Genomic DNA, 18715 nt, shown 5'->3' with positions numbered 1-18715 from the left:
ATATACTAGTTTAGAGCACAATCTTCAATGACATTTTGGCATCATGTAGAATTTTTTGTAGAGTTAAACTCTACGGTAAATCTTTATCCACTTTGGGAAGTATCTATAGTATTGAATAAATCTTTACCATTTGTGTGGATGGATACTTTGTTTAAACCGACCCACAGCAGCATATGAGAAAGCAGGAATGCTAGGTTTGTCGTGTGTTTGACTATTTAATAATATTTTTTTCGTTGTGCTACATGTAAATAATTATTCACATCATAATTTATATAACATGATGTGGTGACATATAATTGGATCAGAATTTCTTCAAGCAAATAAAAAAAATAAAATAAAATCTTTCATGTTCTCTTTTTGACATCTCATTTGTATGTAAATCATTATTTAAATATTATTTAATCTAAAATATAATCATTTATAAATTAAAGTTAAATTGATAAAAGCACTTCCTCACGAGATTTAAAAAGGGTTTACATATAGTGAACAAAGGATGAGTTATGATCCAGTCGTATACGTGCAATACATGTTTTTTATAATATATGATTGCTAGGTTAGGTTTTAATGGGGTACTTACACAAATACCCTATATTTTGAGATTGTTTTGAAAAATTGTGATAAAGTGGGATTAAATGGTAATTAGCCATATTTTAACGTAAAAAATATGTTCGAACTAAAAAACACGCTACCACAAAAATGAACCTCCAAACTGGAAAAGTCGAGGGAAAATTGAAAGAAGAAAGAGGTAAACTTTCACAAATTCGTTTATTATTCAAAGCATTGGAGAAAGATCAAACTATTTCAACATTGAAATTTCTAAAAAAAGATCGAGACAGATTCTTTTTTATGTTTTTGAATCATTTTTTAAATAGTTCCACAATTTTGTTAGCCTGCAATGAATGATCGAAATAGAAGTAAAAATAACCAAAATCTCCTCTATATATGAAAAAAAAAATCAAAAAATTAATTGCTAATGCAACATTTGAACTTTCCTTTGAAGATTTACTGTGCTTAAGTATACGTATAAGCACTTTGCAATAATGGATTTTGTGTGCTTGATATAATGTGTGAACGAGAATTGGTGTCTTTTGCTATTTGTTTAACTAAAAAGAGAACAAAACTTTGGTCACTTGTGAGCTTATGTGAATGTGTATAGCCATTATCTCATATCAATCCAAGTCCCGTTTTATGGTAATATATATGTAAAGTTAGCTTTGAATCATTTAAGATGATGCATATAAGGTGTTTGATAAAAGAAGAATGTGAAAAATTGATATTCTGTGACTTTTCTTAGAAAAAGTCATAGCATCCCCTTTGTCCAAATAATTAGATGCATACGTGTGCATTTTTGAAAATTTGAAGATACATAGTCAAGCCTTGTTTACTGGTAATAGATATGAAAAAGAAAACTTTGAATCAAATACATTGATGCATGCATGGTGTTTGGTTAAGATGAATGTGAAATATTGACATTCGGTCACTTTTCTTTGGAAAAGTCACAGCATCCCTTTTGGCCAAATAAATAATGCATATGTGTGCATTTTTGAAAATCTGAATATATACATTCAAGCCTTGTTTTCTAGTAATACATATGAAAAAGAAAACATCGAATCAAGTACATCGATAAATGCATGGTGTTTGATCAAGAAAAATGTGAAAATTTGACATTTTGTTACTTTTCTCAAAAAAGTCACAGCTTCCCTTTTGGCTAAATAATTAGATGCACGTGTGTACATTTTTGAAAATTTGAATATATATATTTATTCAAGCCCTGTTTTCTAGTAATATATATGAAAAAAAAAACTTCTAATCAAGTACATCGATGCATGCATGGTGTTTGATCAAGAATGTGAAAAATTGACTTTCTGTCACTTTTCTCAAAAAGCGTCCACATTCCTTTTGGCCAAATAATTATATGCATACGTGAGCATTTTTGGAAATTTGAAGATACTATTTTCTGGTAATACATATGAAAAAGAAAATTTCAAATCAAGTACATTGATGCATACATGGTGTTTGATCAAGAAGAATGTGAAAAATTGACATTTTATCACTTTTTTTAGAAAATGTCACAGCATCCCTTTTAGCCAAATAATTTGGTGCATATGTGTGCATTTTTGAAATTTGAAGATACATATTCAAGCCCTGTTTTCTAGTAACATATATGAAAAAGAAAATTTCGTATCAAGTACATTGATGCATGCATGGGGTTTGATAAAGAAGAATGTGAAAAATTGACATTCAACATCCCTTTTGGTGAAATAATTAGATGCATATATGTGCATTTTTTAAAATTTGAAGATACATAGTCAAGCCCTGTTTTCTAGTAATACATATGAAAAAGAAAACAACAAATCAAGTACATTGATGCATGCATGGTGTTTGATCAATAAGAATGTGCAGAATTGACATTCTGCCATTTTTCTCAGAAAAAGTCACAACATCTTTTTTGGCCAAATAATTAGATGCATACGTGTACGATTTTGAAAATTTGAAAATATATATTCAATCCTGTTTTTGGGCAATACATATGAAAAAAAAACTTCGAATCAAGTATNATGGTGTTTGATCAAGAAGAAAGTGAAAAATTGACATTCTGTCGCTTTTCTCAGAAAAAACTCACAGCATCCTTTCTGGCTAAATAATTAGATGCATTCGTGTGCATTTTTAGAAATTTGACGATACATATTCAAGCCTTGTTTTCTGGTAGTACATATGAAAAAGAAAACTTTGAATCAAGTACATTGATGCATGCATGTTGTTTGATCAAGAAGAATGTGAAAAATGGACAGTTTGTCACATTTCTCAGAAAAAGTCACAGCATTCCTTTTGGCTAGATAATTAGATATGTACGTGTGCATTTTTGAAACTTTGAATATTCAAGCCCTATTTTCTGGTAATACATATTAAAAAAAAATTTCGAATCAAGTACATTGATGGATGCATGGTGTTTGATTAAAAAATGTGAAAAATTGACATTCTATCATTTTACTTTATCCCTTTAAAAAAAAAAAAAAAAACTCTCACACAATTTTCTTTGTAATATTTTTGTAGGTATGGATAAAAGTAATGTCTTCATTTGTTATGGAGTACGTGGACATAAGATAATGAATATACAAGTGACAAAACGACTGAAATTGTTGTCCCGATGGATTGGACGAACAACAACCTTGAGTGCATGATATGTTCTGTGATAAAACTAAGTGCATCAACTCAGAGAGTAAAAATACAATATAGAGTGAAGAAAAACCTACCTTTAGTGGAGATTTCAGACGATATTTCACTAATATTTTATTTGGAGCTGAACAGAGAGAATAAAGATATTGCAAGCTTTCCATTGTGTGTAGATGTGAAACGGTATCAAAAAGTCACGAAACTAAATTTGTTAATAATATACAATGTTTGGAGGGCGTTGATTACGAAAAAAATGATATGATACAATTGCAGTTTTGTGAAGCTGTAACTGATAATTTTGTGACATTAGTTCAAAAATTACCTAGTATGGAAGAAATTGCGGTTAATGTATATAATAGTATATTGAAAATTGGAGAAACGACGAATGAAGGGGGAAGTGATATCATTTCAGTAGTTATCGTGGATAGAATTTCAAAAGATAAAGTGTTCAGGATCAAGACATTGGTTAAGAGAAGTATTTTGATATATGTGATACACAATAACTTTCAATTCAAGGTAAGTATGTCAGACAAGAAAAAATATGTGTTTAAGTGTATTGATGATAAGTATAAATGGACTTTTAAAGATTCATGACTTGGTGGAACTGATATGTTCAATGTAAGGTATATAAAAAATGATCATATATGCTCAAATAACATTGTTTTGGGAGATCATCATCAAGGAACCAGTTTAATAGTAGGAGAATTCATCATGTACAAGTATATCTCAATAAAAACAACATACACTGTTGTAAACATTATAAATGACATGATAAATACATATGGAGTGTCAATGAGTTATGAGAAACCTTGGAGATCTAAGGAGAAAGCATTGAAATTGGTGAGAAGAGATCCTACAGAGTCATATGAAAAGCTCCTAGAATACCTGTACATGATAAAACAAACAAATCCTAGATCACTTACAAAATTTGAGACATATCAGGACAACAAAATCAAGTACATCTTCATGGCATTAGGAGCATCAATTCAAGGGTGGAAATATTGTAGACTAGTTATAGTAATAGATGCTATATTCTTAAAAGGCAACTATGGCGGAACACTTTTCACTGCATGTACGCAAGATGCCAACAACAATATCTTCATATTAGCATTTGGAGTTGGTGATTTAGAAATCAATGATTTATGGGAGTGGTTTTTAAATATGTTAAAAGAAGCATATGGTCAGCGAGAAGGATTGTGTTTAATCTTAGATGGATATGCAAGCATAAAAAATGCAATTCACAAAGTGTATGAGAATGCAATGTATGATTTATGTTCCTATCACTTACTAAAGAATTTGAAGTCGTCTTTTGGTGGGAAAAAGGGGGAAGAATATTTCAATAGGATTGTAAGAGCATATTCTAAGACTGATTTCGAGTTCCATATGAAACGACTTGATGAAATCAATACATGGATTCGATCACATTTGGTATGTTCTCATTGTTGACTTCTATAAAAATTGATGTCCTTTTTGTTTAAAAACCGACAATCTGTCACTTTTCAACCAAAGAGTGACAGAATGTCACTTTTTTGTTAAAAGGGACATGATATGTCACTTTTTTGTTTAAAATATTTGTATGTATTGATACTTTTTATTAAAAGTGAATTTAAAAAAAGTGACATTCAGCCAAAGAGTGTCAAAATGTCTCTTTTTTTGCTAATAGTGACATGATATATCACTTTTTGTTTAAAAAATTTGTATGTGTTGATACTTGTTAAAAGTGAGTCTAAATCATGATAGAAAGTTACTTTTTCTATTTTCGGTTAAATAAATATTAATATTTTGAATCTTCTTCGTGCAAAAAGATATTGGTTATGAGAAATGGTCAAGGACTTACATGACAAGCAACCTATTTTCTACAATGACTTCAAACATAGCTGAATCAGTAAATTCGATAACAAAATTAATGAAAGGTTGTCCAATAGAGCCTTTATTGAAATCATTGAGATATTTGTTACAATAATGATTTGTAAAGCATATAAATAATGCACGGGAAACCTTCATAACACTTCCACCAAACAAGAAAAAAAACTCAGAGAAAAATCTGTAGAGTCAAAGAAAATGAAGGCAAAAAGCTATAGACCTGCTGTTTTGTTATTGTATGTCAAGATTTCTATTATAACATGATTTGTAACCTTTATTCATATCGAATTTTCACTTTAAATCTTCATTTCATATAAAATAGTCACAAATTTATTGACGGAGTATTTGTTGCATTATGCACATAGGTATCAACTTCAAGTTCGAAATTGTACCAAGTTAATGATGGTAGTGCCTCATATTTAGTGAATATGGAAGAAAGAACATGCACATGCAACCAATTCCAAGTGGACAAGATTCCATGTGCACATGCACTTGCCGTTATTGGAAAGATAAAGAGGGATTCATATCTATATTGTTCGGTATTTTATACAACAAATATGTATATTCAAACATATAGTGCAACAATTTTTCCATTAGGAGATTACAATGAGTGAAATATACCAGATGAGGCAAAAATAAGAATAGTCTTGGCTCCTAGCCCAAAAAGAAAATCCGGACGACCTAAAGAAAAAAGAATAGCATCAAAAGAAGAGAAAATTCAAAGTGCAAAATGTGGAAGATGTGGGATAATGATCACAATCGTAGATCATGTCAAAATCCACCAAATGCGAAAAAGAAACCACAAAAGAAAAGGAAGTTAGAAGATATATGAAACTAGATTATTTGATATTTTTTGTTTTGTTCGTTTTTCAATTGAAATATTTTAAGAATTGCAAAAATACTTTAAGTAAAATGTTTATTTTGAAATTTATTAGACTTGTTTTCGGGAAAAAAAAAATTGAACAGTTCATGTGAACAGTAAAAAAAATTAAAAAAAAAGTTTTGGATTTTTTTTCATTAACAGTGTTCCAGGAACAGTACCAGTACAATTACTGTTCACGTGAACATTAAAGACCAAAAAAATAAATTATTTTACATGACATGACAAAGAGTTCTAGGATTTTAATTATTCTATGACATACTTTGACTATTGCAAATTTTTTTTGTTATAGATTTTGTCTCATTTTATAGCAGTTTGGATTACCATTCACATCAATACCCATTTATTTTTATGCATTTGTCTCTTTATTTTGAAGAATAAATTATTGTTTAAATTGATTTCGAGTAATAGTAGTTTAGAAATTAAATTATTATAGTTTCATGCCTATGGTTTAAATCTTATATGTGATAAATTTTTATGTGCTTTAACTTTAGCTTTTGGGGATGTTTTAAAAAATGGACCTTTGAAAAATTGATATTTTAAGAGATTTCACGTTTGGTTTATTGTTTGAATTTTGTTGAATTGTGTAATTGTAAATTTGAAAAGTTTTGTCAAAAAGATCTAAACTGTCTAAGAAGAGCTTGAGATTTAAGTGGTCCCTCTGTGACCCCCCTCTTCATCTGGAAGCCTTTTAATTGTGTGTTATTCAAATCGACAAGATGAAAGACAATATTTTGGACAATTCTAAATTTAAGAAGATTCAAAATTTTGAAACTTCTATTTTGAAATATTTTTATTAAAAGATATATACATGTAAAGTTAAAAAATAATATAATAATAATAATAATAATAATAATAATAATAATAATAATAATAATAATAATAATAATAAAGTGAGATTTCGTGAAATTTTTTATGTAAAATGAGATTACATGCCTTAATTAATATGTAATTATATACATACTTTGAAACCAACTTTTCAAATGTTAGCCCACAATTACCTTTAAGTATTAATTTTTATAAAATAAGCTAATTTCTTAAAATACTACGTGGTTGTTACATAACTCTATTAGTACTTATGTGTTATTACTATGATTTTATTTTCAAGAATGTATATGTATGTATTATATGTTGTGTTTAAATAACCATTTATAACGTGATTTTAAATAAGATACCGTTGTTAGAAACTTTTACTTCTTGACTTTTTCTATTCTAAGAAATTCATAAATAACTATAGTCAAATTATTTAAAAAAATTAAAACAAAACAAATAATTTTATAAGAACACTTGGCACGTAGCGCTCACCATTGACTACTCTCCAATTGATCCCAGGTATGAAATGTAATAACATATTTTTAGCATGATTCATATTATGAAATGTATACGCATGTTCACCTCGCATAATATATTTGTCATTTTTTTTCATTTTACTAGAATATCGTTCATGTACTAAGAATAAAATAATATTGACAATGCAAGATTAAGCATAATTGGAATTATACTTGTCACATGATTAGGATGACTAGGAACAGCCCAACATATCTCCAGCGTACTGAAATGGCCATTGAGAACTACTTAAATTATGAAGTAAGATAGGAGCGAAATTTTGTCAAATATGTTGAAGATTTCCTTTTTAAGTGGGAACGAGCAAGATCATTCGGATATAATGAGGGGACAGTCCTCTCGATATACCACCTTATAAGCACTATACGACCACAATGGAGAGGCGTGGCTTAATTCGTGAGAGATATGGATTATGAGTTATATTTGGAAGAAGATTGGGATAAGATTGATTTTAAAGTATACTGTGAGGATATCATAATTTTATGGAATCACAGACAACAAACACCAGTGACCGAGCCCGAATCCAAGCCCGAACCTGAACCAGAGTTAGAGGAGGACCCTGAGGAGGAGCCAGAAGAGGAGCTAGAGGAAGAGATCGAACCAAAGCTGGAAGACCCTGAACAAGAAATCCAACCACATAATTTCATTCATTTGGTTGCAGATTCCGAGCTAGAGTCATGCATTACTTCGGATGATGAGATGCCATAAAAAAAGATTTTTTTTTGGACTCACAGGGATTAGAAATAAGTGTTATTTATTTACTTAGGAAAAGTTTAATTAATTAATTAATTATTTATTTTGAAGAGCAAGTTATTATATGTAAGGATTTGGAAATTTATATTTTTTTAAAATTATTATTATTACAAAGATTATTAATAATATTAGGTTGTTTTATCAAATATTCCTAAATTAAATTAAAATTTTATCTGTGCTAAGAAAATGTCAAGACAACAACAAAACCAAGCTACGATCTTCAGAGATTTGCTGAGGGCAGTATAAGATTTGGGAAGGCAACAAGCACAGACTGGTCCCTAAGTTGCAAACACTAATAAGATCAGCTCAATTGTGGAACAGTTCCGTCGCTACAAACCGCCAACCTTCGATGGCAAGGCAGACCCACTAGTAGCCGAAGAATGGATAAGAGGAATGGAGCGAATTTTCAAACATCTATCTTGCACTGATACTCAAAAGGTGTTATGCGCATAATTTATGTTGGTTGACGCTGTAGGATAGTGGGAGTCAGCATCTCGCACTAGAATAGAAGCACAACAACGTGCTCTGATGTGGACACAATTTAAGGATGAAATGATGGGAAAATACTTCCCCCAAACTCTGAGAGATCAAAAGGAGACAAAATTCCTTCAACTTAAACAGGGAAAAATGAAGCTTGAGAATTATGGGGGAAAATTCGAACAACTCTCGAGGTATGCACCACGCCTAGTGAACACTGAAGCAAAGAAAGCAAGGAGGTTCGAGCTGGGATTGCGTCTTGAGATTGGTGGAATATTGGCATCCCACCAATTCACCACCTATAACCGAGTATTGCAGATTGCCCAAGAAATCTCAAATAGGTTGGAATTGACCAAACTCCCCAGCAAGGGGTCGAGTCTTCAGGAAAGAGGAAATGGAATGGGTCCAACGAAGAGACAGGGGAAGGACCGAACAAGAAGGCTAAGTTCGGACCAGGTTTTGGACAAGTTGTTCCACCTTGTCCAAAGTGCAAGAAAGTGCATAGGGGTAAGTGTCTGTATGGGAAGCACGTGTGCTATAGATGCGGTAAAATCGGTCATATTTCCAAAAATTGTAAATAAGACCTTTCGAAGAAGAATGACGAGCCAGAAAGGAAGGAAAATGCCAGAGTTTTTACTTTAGCCCAAGGATAGGCTACGGAAGACTCGAACGCAAGTAAATTTCAAGGACGAAATTCTCTTAAGGAGGGTAAATTGTAGCAACCCAAAAATTTTATAGATAAAAATTTATTTATTTTGTATATTATATAAATTCCTATTTTTTTTTGGGTCAAATAAATTAGATTTCGATAGAGAAATTATAAATATATCAATATTGTACTCGTTGGATAACTCGTAATTAATTATGCATTTTAAGCTCGAGAAAAAATTAATTTAGATAAGTTAGGCACACGATATTATAGTTTAAGAATATTAATTAAGTTGGTAGGTGATACAAATTTAAACTTTATGCAGCTACGAGAAGACCATATTTTAATAAGTTTAACAGTAATCTTAATTGGATAATGATTTAGTGTAATATTAATCCTAGTTTCATTATTTTAAACTAGTTCTTATCCAAATTATTTGTCACGTTTATCTTTATTTTGATAAAGGTTGAATCGTATCCACTTTTTGTTTTCCATTCTGAAATCCGTCCCACGCGTGCACGTAAATGATGTGATTGTATTTGTTTTGACTTTGAAATTTATAGGATGGCTACACATATACTGTTGGATAAAGATAGTTTTTTTTTTGCCCTTTTTGAATAAGATAATATAATAGTACAATTTGGCTAGACTTTTGGTTCCATGGTACATGAATTGGCTCTATCATATAAATATTTTATGTTTATCCATTCCATATCCTACACCTATTTATATAGAGGCATGATGTAAGAGTTTTGTACAAAAAAAATAAAAAATAAAAAAATTCATCGCACCCATATGGTAGAGAGAGAGGGAGAGGAAAGAGTGTTTGAAATCAGAAAATTTCATACCGTCAATGGTCTTAATTTCACCAAGGCAGAGAAAGGAAAGAACGTGCATTCAGATTTTATCTTTCAATAGCGTGGTAAAATACTTTAAGTGCAAGTGCTTTTGTTTCCTTATGTGTTTTCGAATACTCACTCTTACAAATTTTTACAAGTTAGTTCTGATCGATTAAAATTGTGGAGGGCAGTGATGCGAGCTGCCAAGTGATTTGTAGTAACAAAGAATAAATTTTCCATTAAGTTTTTCTTCTTTCATAATTATTTATTAATTTTAAGACATGTTTATTGTTATTTTCTAGATACAACGGTTATGTTTAATTTAAATTATGAATGCCACAGTTATTACTTATATAAAAAAAATTAATTTTGATCTTTTCGTATGTAAAATAATGAAAAATGAATTTTGGTAACGTTGTTGTGTTATGAAAATTTGGGGTGTACTTTTACATTTTCCACTAACTACATGGTTTTGAAAAATCAGACAGAGTTTATGACCTTATTGCGCTTGTAACAATATATTGTGACCTCATTTTGTCAGTAGTCACAGCGCGACGGATTTTAATATGTTGATGTTTTATCAGTGGTCATGATGGCTCCATGCTTGATTTTAAAATTCTGATGTGACCTGAACTTGTTATTCATTCGGATCTTATATTTACGTTTCACATTTTCACTGATTGTGTATTATTTTGTGACCTCAAATATCATTGTATGTTCACAGGTGTCCCCTTCTAACACAACTTATTTGAAGGGCTGATAACTCATCATACTTGACTGATATTAACGTACATGTACTTATAATAGGATGTGCCAAGTTGATCAACTGCCTTGTCCTTACTCCTTATCAGTGATAACAACTTTAATGTTTGATGCATATGATTATTGTTCTTATTACTGCACGAGATTTCTATGTGAATACATACCAATCTACTATGTTTCTTGTAGTAATCAAAATGAATAGTTATGGCCAGTTGAGATCATTGATAGGATTTTACTAGCACCTAATTAAAAGTTATGTGCTAGAAGGCCTATCGTAAAGAGGAAGAAATCAACAACAAAAATAAATAAATAAAATAAAATAAGATTTTGAAATGTAAAAGATGTTGTGGATATAGTAACAATAGGAGAACATGCAACAACTTGGAACCCCTACGCCAAACATAAGGACAAGAGAATCCAAATAAACATAGAATAGTCGGTAAATAGTAAATAATTTGTATTTGATTCGATTGGAAGAGAATTATTGCATTCTTTCATTTCTATAGAGTTATGGCTGAAAAATAGTTTACAAATTTCATACTACTTGGATAAATCCCGTAAGCATACCGGATCATTGAAAAGTAATAATTTTAGTAAGTTAGAGTATTGTGAACAGGGTAATAATTCTTAAAGCAAACTGCATTAGTTTGTAGTTAATTTCAAATGTATGTAAACAAAAGAAAAGATTTTTTTTTAATTCCAAATTATTTTGCAAATTATCCAAATGCTTTATGTATTGGACTTGTGAATCCACCTAATGTTGTTCTTTTTCCAATTTTCGACTTTTGTAATTAATGATATTTATATATTCATGATAATCGATAATCCAATTTTATCTAATTACCTCTTTCGAGATAAGTTAAACATATTCTAAACACGATCCAATCATTTTCTTATTATGAATTCATATGCAAAGTTAAAGCATTCAATTGTATGATTATTTATGTGATTGCACATCCCATGCATATTATTCCTAACATCTATTGCTTTTTAATTTTTTAATTTTTTTATATTGCTATGTTCTAAACCTATTGTTAATTTCCCAAAACTACAATAAGCAATTAATTATCTAATTGATGGCCAATAAATCAAGTAATGCAACAAGACATGCAATATCAATCAATAAAACACAAATATACAAAACTACTAGTCTTTGAATTAAAATTAATAAATCAAAGGTTTTTTCTTCATCCAGTACAAGCAAGAATCTAGCCTAGCATGATTGCCATGATTTCCATGATATTTAAAGAAGAAATATGAAAAGATATCACATGGAACATGTTTTTATACAAGAAATCTTGATCTTCAATTTCAAGCTCTAAATCTTCAAGTTCTTGATATAATTTGCCTTCAAGTTCTTCCTATATTTGATCTTCTCTCAAAAATTACGGGGAATTCACCTCTTGTTCTTAATTTATTCTTTGATATGAATTGATTAGAGAGAGAATTAAAAGAAAAAGATTTTAATCAATACCAAGAGGTGATTTAATTAGATGTTAATTTTCTTTGTTATGTAAGACTCAAGACAAATTGTTGGAATTGGAAGAAAGAAACGAAAAGGGGTAAAAACAAAAAATAAAAAATAAAAATCCAAAGTTCAGAACCAAAGTGCAAACATTCAATAGTTAATTCGAATCATAAAACAATAATTAAAGATCATATATGATCAACTGGATACAATTGGAAGTCATAAGAGTAAAATATAATTAAAGTGTTTTCATAAGTCAATTTCTAGCTGAAAAAGTTAGGCACTAGATTTTTCGCTTTAGATTGAGACCCATTTTTCGGGTAGCAAACGTTCGAGTTGGAAATTTTTTGTTTCAAAATGAATTGTAGAACTTTGAGTTATCTTTCCAATATCCTTTGAATCACCTCAATTGGATTTCAAGAGAGAAATTTATGATCAAGTATTGAAGGTTGCTCATGGATAAAGTGATCAGAACGGGCGAGCAAGGGCCATTTTCGCCGTATGTGCTCCTAGGCCAAATTTTCTGCTAAAGAGCTAATTTCCTTTTTTATTTTTGTATTTTATCTAAACTCTTACTGATAACAACTTTGGGAAGAATTCTTGACCTAAATTCGACCATTATAAGTACAAACTAGGGAGAAATATGGAGAACTCTTTCTTACCCCTTAATGCACAATAATATCATCGAACTCATCAAGAATTAGATGCCAATTCATTAATTTTGAGATAAAAGGTCATGCTCTAGCAAGGAATTGAAGCCAAATATATCAAGATTTTGAAGAATTTAACTTTGAAATTGAAGATCAAGATTTTTTACATTATTTCATGATCAGGGTGATGATTTTCCATTATTATTATTATTTTGGTAATTGATTTAAAGGAACACTAAGCTAGATTCGTTTTTGTATGTGACGAAGATAAACCCTATTGTTTTATTTATTTTAATTCAAGACTAGTAATTTAGTTTTATTTCTTGCAATTCTTAATTAATTTTCCTTGCTCATTACATTATTTAATTGTTTGATTATCAATTAAATAATTAATTACTTATTGTAGTGTTGAGAGATTCACAATAAGTTCATAAGCGAAAAAATTAATATATGTATAATAGATGCTAGGAATAACATTTATAATGTGTGTAATTATATTGATAATCTGAAATTGAATGCGTTCTAATCATTCAAATTTGAACTAGGAATAGAATTGGATTGTGATTAAAATGGAGTTAATTTATCTTGGAAAAGAAAGATAAATACATTAGCTATATCGATTGTCAAGAATACATCGATATGATTAAAGTACATAATAGAGAATTGAAATAGATGGCAATAGGCCAATGCTAATTCGAATTCCAATATAATTATCCATAATTTAAAGAAAACCAAACATTTTCGTATTTCTTAGATTAATTTAGCATAAATAAAATAAAAATTTCTTTTGTTTACATAATTCGAATTTCATACATAACTTGTAAACTTAAATTGAAATTTGTTCTCTATGGGACAATATTTTTCAACTCTTCTTCTATTACTTATCAATGATCCCTTATACGGAATCTTACCGAACAAGTTTTTTACACCATTGTCGAAGAATAAAGTATTTAATTTGAGTTTATTAGTTTATATAGAGTTTGAAATTTCTTTTACATTGTGTTAGGTTATTAATTACGCATCTAATATTTTTCTTTCTTTTCTTTTATTTATTTGTTTGTTATTATTATTTTTTTTTTTTGTAGTTTATGCAAGATTATGAAGAAATTGAGCTTCTATCATAGGATCCCAAAATCAAAAGAAGTTTTAGACGATGGAGAAGAGAATAGAGAGAAGCAAGAAAAATGGCTGAAAATCAAAATCAAATTCAATTACCACTAGATCTACTAGAACAACGAGATCCATTAAGAGCAATTGCCGATCGTGAAGAAGCTTCTATGAATTAAGTCCCACCTCAGCTCCTGTGCAACAGAATATTATATATCTACCTTTTGGACATGCTAACTTCTACATTCAATTAGATGTGATCAACTTGTTTCGAAATCATCAGGGCATCAGCTTTTCTAGAAGATCAACTGAAAATCCTCAGGCATTTTTGATGCATTGCGATATGATCAGTCACAAAGGCATGTCTATTGACACTTTTCGACGATGCCCATGTCCTCACACTTTAAAGAAAGGTGCACGAGAATGGTAATTTCACTAATTCTTGGTAATATTGTTTCATGGAGTGACATGGTGCAGAAATTCACTTTGAAATTCAACCTGCTTTCTTGATTCCATCATATCAGAAATAAAGTCCATATTTTTAAGGAAAGAGAAATAGAGAGCTACCCAAAAGCATAGGAAAGACTCAAAGATTACCTTAGAAAGTATCCCAATCTAAAAGTTCCTAAAGACTCTGTGATCTATATATTCTATTTAGGTCTGAGACCTGAATTTTGGAACATAGCTGATACTTAACCAAGAGGGTCAATTTTGGATATTCCATTGGACAATTCTTTAGGCCTTTTTTGAGAGAATTGTAGAAAATCAGTCCATGTTGCCAATAGATAGAAAAGTGCCAAGGAAAACATTGACGATTCACGACATAGATGTAGTGACGGCAATGGCAGCCCAGCTGGAAAGACTAACAAATAGATTGGGCAAACTAACTTAGAATATGAGCATGGTGTACAAACTACCATTAGTCTATGGGGATTTTTAGGTAGATCATACAATTGCAAATTGTCCATTAGCATCCATGCATGTAATCCAAACTGAGGAGGTTAGTTATGCAAATAAAACAATCCTTACTTCGAAACCTATAATCCAGGTTGGAGCAAGCATCCTAATTTCTCATAGGTTAATAATAGGGTCAAGGATGTTAGATTCATGGCAACCACAAGGATTTTAGTAACAACAAGAGAAGAAGTCATCATTGGAGAAATTAATGTTTCAGTTGATTACCAAAGTGAGACTAATTTCTAGAACCATCATGTTATTCTTTAGAACTAGCAAGCTACAATTTAAATTGGAAACTCGAGTGGGACAGTTAGCAGTTATATTATTCAATAGAACACAAGGTACCATATCAAGCGACATAGAAAAGAACCCACACGATTATTATGTATGGGATGAAGCATATTGATATTGGGTTCATTTTGAAACTTGTAATTAATTAGAATTTTTTAACTCGAGGAAAAATCGATTTGGATAAGCCAGCACCAAGATATTGCAGTTTGAAGAAATCATAAAAAAAACTAACTTTTCAACCAATTTAAATCTTGGAATGGAATGGCCGCAGACAAGTGTAGGATAAGTTGGTTTTTGGCCATTATTTTATCGGTTTTGATTTTGAAAGAATAGCTGTCACAGATGGTTGGATAGAGATGGTATCCTTTTAGATTGAATAAAATAACGAGGTAGTACAATTTGACTAGATTTTGTTGCACGAATTTACCTTTATCAAATAAAATTTTGGTCTATCTATTACTCTAGTCTACACCTATATATATATATAGGCATAATGAAAAGTTTTACTCACACCAAATTTTATAACACATACGGTGGAGAGAGAGAGAGTGTGTGTGTGAGAAATCACAAAATTTTCATACATCAACTATCACTGTCGGTCAATAATCTTTCACCAGAGTAAAAAAAATTTGGAACGTGCATTCAAATACTTTTTTCGTGCATATTTCAATAACAAGGTAAGATACTTTATGTGCAAAGTGTTTTCGTTTCATTATGCTCTTATATGCAATTAAATATGCATGGATTACTAGTGGACCTTCAGGTTCTTTAAAAAGATAGATGGGATCCTACGGGATATAAGAGGAACTAAGATGGGCGTGTCGTTTGGTCACCGATATACTCCATAAGAGTAGAGTGGTATGACATGTAGATTTTATTGTTATATAATTGTGTATAGAAACTGCACGTGTCTTACTGGGTATTTTCGAATACTCACTCTTACAATTTTTACAGGTTAGTTTGAGTCGATTGGAACGGTGTGGAATGGTGATGCGGGCTGCCAAGTGGATCAAATGAAAATAAAAAGAAATGAGTTTACCGTCTTTAAATTTATCAATTAGTTTAATTTTGTTCCAAATGTGTTATTTGAATTAGTTAGGAGTATATGTTATGTTTAGATACAATTTTATGTTTTATATATAGATTTATAAATGTTGCAGTTATTTGTTTAATAAAGAATTTTATTTTTATAGCTCCGCACTTAAAATAAAGAAAAATGAGTTTTTCGTAACGTTCTGAAATTTATAGAAAATTGGGGCGTTACAGTAGTGGTAGTGGTGGTACTAATGATGGATCACTTTGTTGGATGGCTCTGATGATGATTGGAATGACTTTGATAATTTTGATTTCAGGTACAAAAAATTAAAAACTAGCAAAGGCAGTTTGTCTAAAAAAGAAGAGATTCAAAGACATTTGATGGAACCAAATGAAAAGATGTAGCTGATGCAAATTTTGATATTTTGAATTGGTGGAAGATATATACTCCAAGATTTAAAACTTTGTCAAATATTACAAGAGATGTGCTTGTCATTCATGTATCTACAGTTGCTTCTGAGTTAGCAGTTAGTGCTGGAGGGCGCATTCTTGATTGTTTAGGAGTTCTTTAACACCTATAACAGTCGAAGCTTTAATTTGTACCCAAAATTGGTTATGAGAAGAAACTAGACTTTTGAGAGTAACTCAAGACAGAATTTGCATTGGGGAGACGGAGTTCTATGAAGAAATTGAGTTTGGTAATAAAAATTTCGTAAAATATTTTCACGTAACATCTAATTAATTGTAAATGATTTTAATTTATTTTTGTTTGTTCAAATGTGTATTTGAATTATGTTTGTAGAGTTTCTTAAAGTTACAACACAAGCAATGGGGTATTAAACGGTTAATGATTGTCTAGATGCTAAGGGCTAAGTTTCTTGGGTCGGTCATTTTGTCACCATTCCTATCTACTATTTTTAAGTTTTAATTTTATATTTCAGTTTCATATTTCATTTTTCTCATGTAGGTTTGGTGGGTTCATGTAGAGGAATTGATTGGATGGAGGATGCAGATGAAACTTGATATTATTAACTTTTGGCAAAGAAACATTCGTTTATATTTTGTTTGTTAGTTTGAACTTCTGAAATCTTGATGATTGATAATTTGAATTTACTAAATGTTTGATGCTTATATTTTTTATTTAAGTATATATTACTAACCTATGGATATGGCGTAAGTTTGAAAGTTTAAGTAATAGAACTAGAACCAAACCAAACCGTACCAAAATCAAATGGATCGGTTCAGTTTGGTTCCATACCTTTAAAAAAACCATCTGGTTATGTTATCAAGAAAACCATTGGTTTATAGTTCGGTTCAGTTCTCTTAAAACCAGAATCATGTCCACCCCTAATTTGAGTCATACCATTCTAAAATTGGAGTGGGAAATTTCATCATTTATGGTAGAATTTCAGTTAAGTTTGGTGTTTGGAGATTTGAGTTAGCAGTTTCACCATTCATTCACCGTTGTCTTGTTTCAACATCAATGGCTGTCCTGTCAAAGATGGAAGCAATTGGGAAAGGACACACAAAGATAATGGTTTATAGTAGTGTTTGACTCATACAGTTGATCCTTAATGGACGTTTTGAAAGGAATCCATTAATGGGACGGTGGTCGTCATAAATAGATGGAAGGTTGGGATAAGAGTGCCAAAATATAAAGATTCGAGACAAAAATGCAAAGACCCAAACTTTGAGGTGGCATTATGCCCAAATGAGAGAAAAATACATTGAGCGTCAAACTTTGAAATATGCTTAAACTTTTTAGCAAAATTTATTTAATTGGTTTTATTATTTAAACAATTATTTTAAATGAGGAATGTTATTTATAATCGCTTATTGCGGTAGTCGCTGTATATAACATCTTACATGGCGATTATGATTTGATAAATTAATGTTGTAGTTTTTTCTTGCATCATATATCAAATCACCAACCATCACATGTATGTCACGTCACGTAGGGCGACTACGATAGCAAGTGACTGCAAATACAATTATTCTTTTAAATTGATGTTGTAGCCTCAACATTATTCTAACCAATTAAATATCTTGCACATGTCATAGTTTATTTTGTGTGGAAGTATTTTATAGTTGGTTAACAGATTTTGGATTTGCATTTGTACCATTATCCACTAATCGTTGTTTCCAGATACGGTTGCCAGTTGATATCTCTTCTACCCTATTCATTCCTAGATTCCCAAATTGATTGTCCCTACCTAATTGCATGAGCCACAAAAACGGGAGGAATATTATGTTGACGAGAGATAAGGGCCTAAGAAGGCGAGGAGAAAAAGTATAGCACCAATAAATCCATGAGAGATTGTTTTAAAAGGGCTCCATTGAGGTGGAGAATAATAAGATATTGGAAATACATATACCACAGTCTTACCGCTAGGCATAGAGCCTACGTTCGATTAGGTAAGTAGCTTCTTGCTCTTCTTTGGAAGCTAATCCACCCCAGTACAACTT

At 30.7% G+C, this 18715-nt stretch overlaps 1 long non-coding RNA gene across 2 annotated transcripts; it reads left to right on the top strand.

The window, feature by feature from the left end:
• Window positions 1-9895: 9895 nt before the first annotated feature.
• On the top strand, window positions 9896-17209 carry LOC111393692. Of its 2 annotated transcripts, none has more exons than XR_002702476.1 (3): window positions 9896-10062; window positions 13945-14392; window positions 16567-17209. It is a non-coding gene; the product is annotated as an uncharacterized LOC111393692 (long non-coding RNA). The 2 variants fall into 2 exon arrangements; XR_002702475.1 differs by lacking the exon at window positions 16567-17209 and adding an exon at window positions 16169-16377.
• The last annotated feature ends 1506 nt before the right edge of the window (window positions 17210-18715 follow it).

This window comes from Olea europaea, chromosome 4 (genome assembly GCF_002742605.1).
Source record: "Olea europaea var. sylvestris chromosome 4, O_europaea_v1, whole genome shotgun sequence".
NCBI classification, from domain to species: Eukaryota; Viridiplantae; Streptophyta; class Magnoliopsida; order Lamiales; family Oleaceae; genus Olea; species Olea europaea.
Note: the sequence above shows the minus strand (reverse complement) of the source record. Positions and strands in the feature narration are given on the sequence as shown.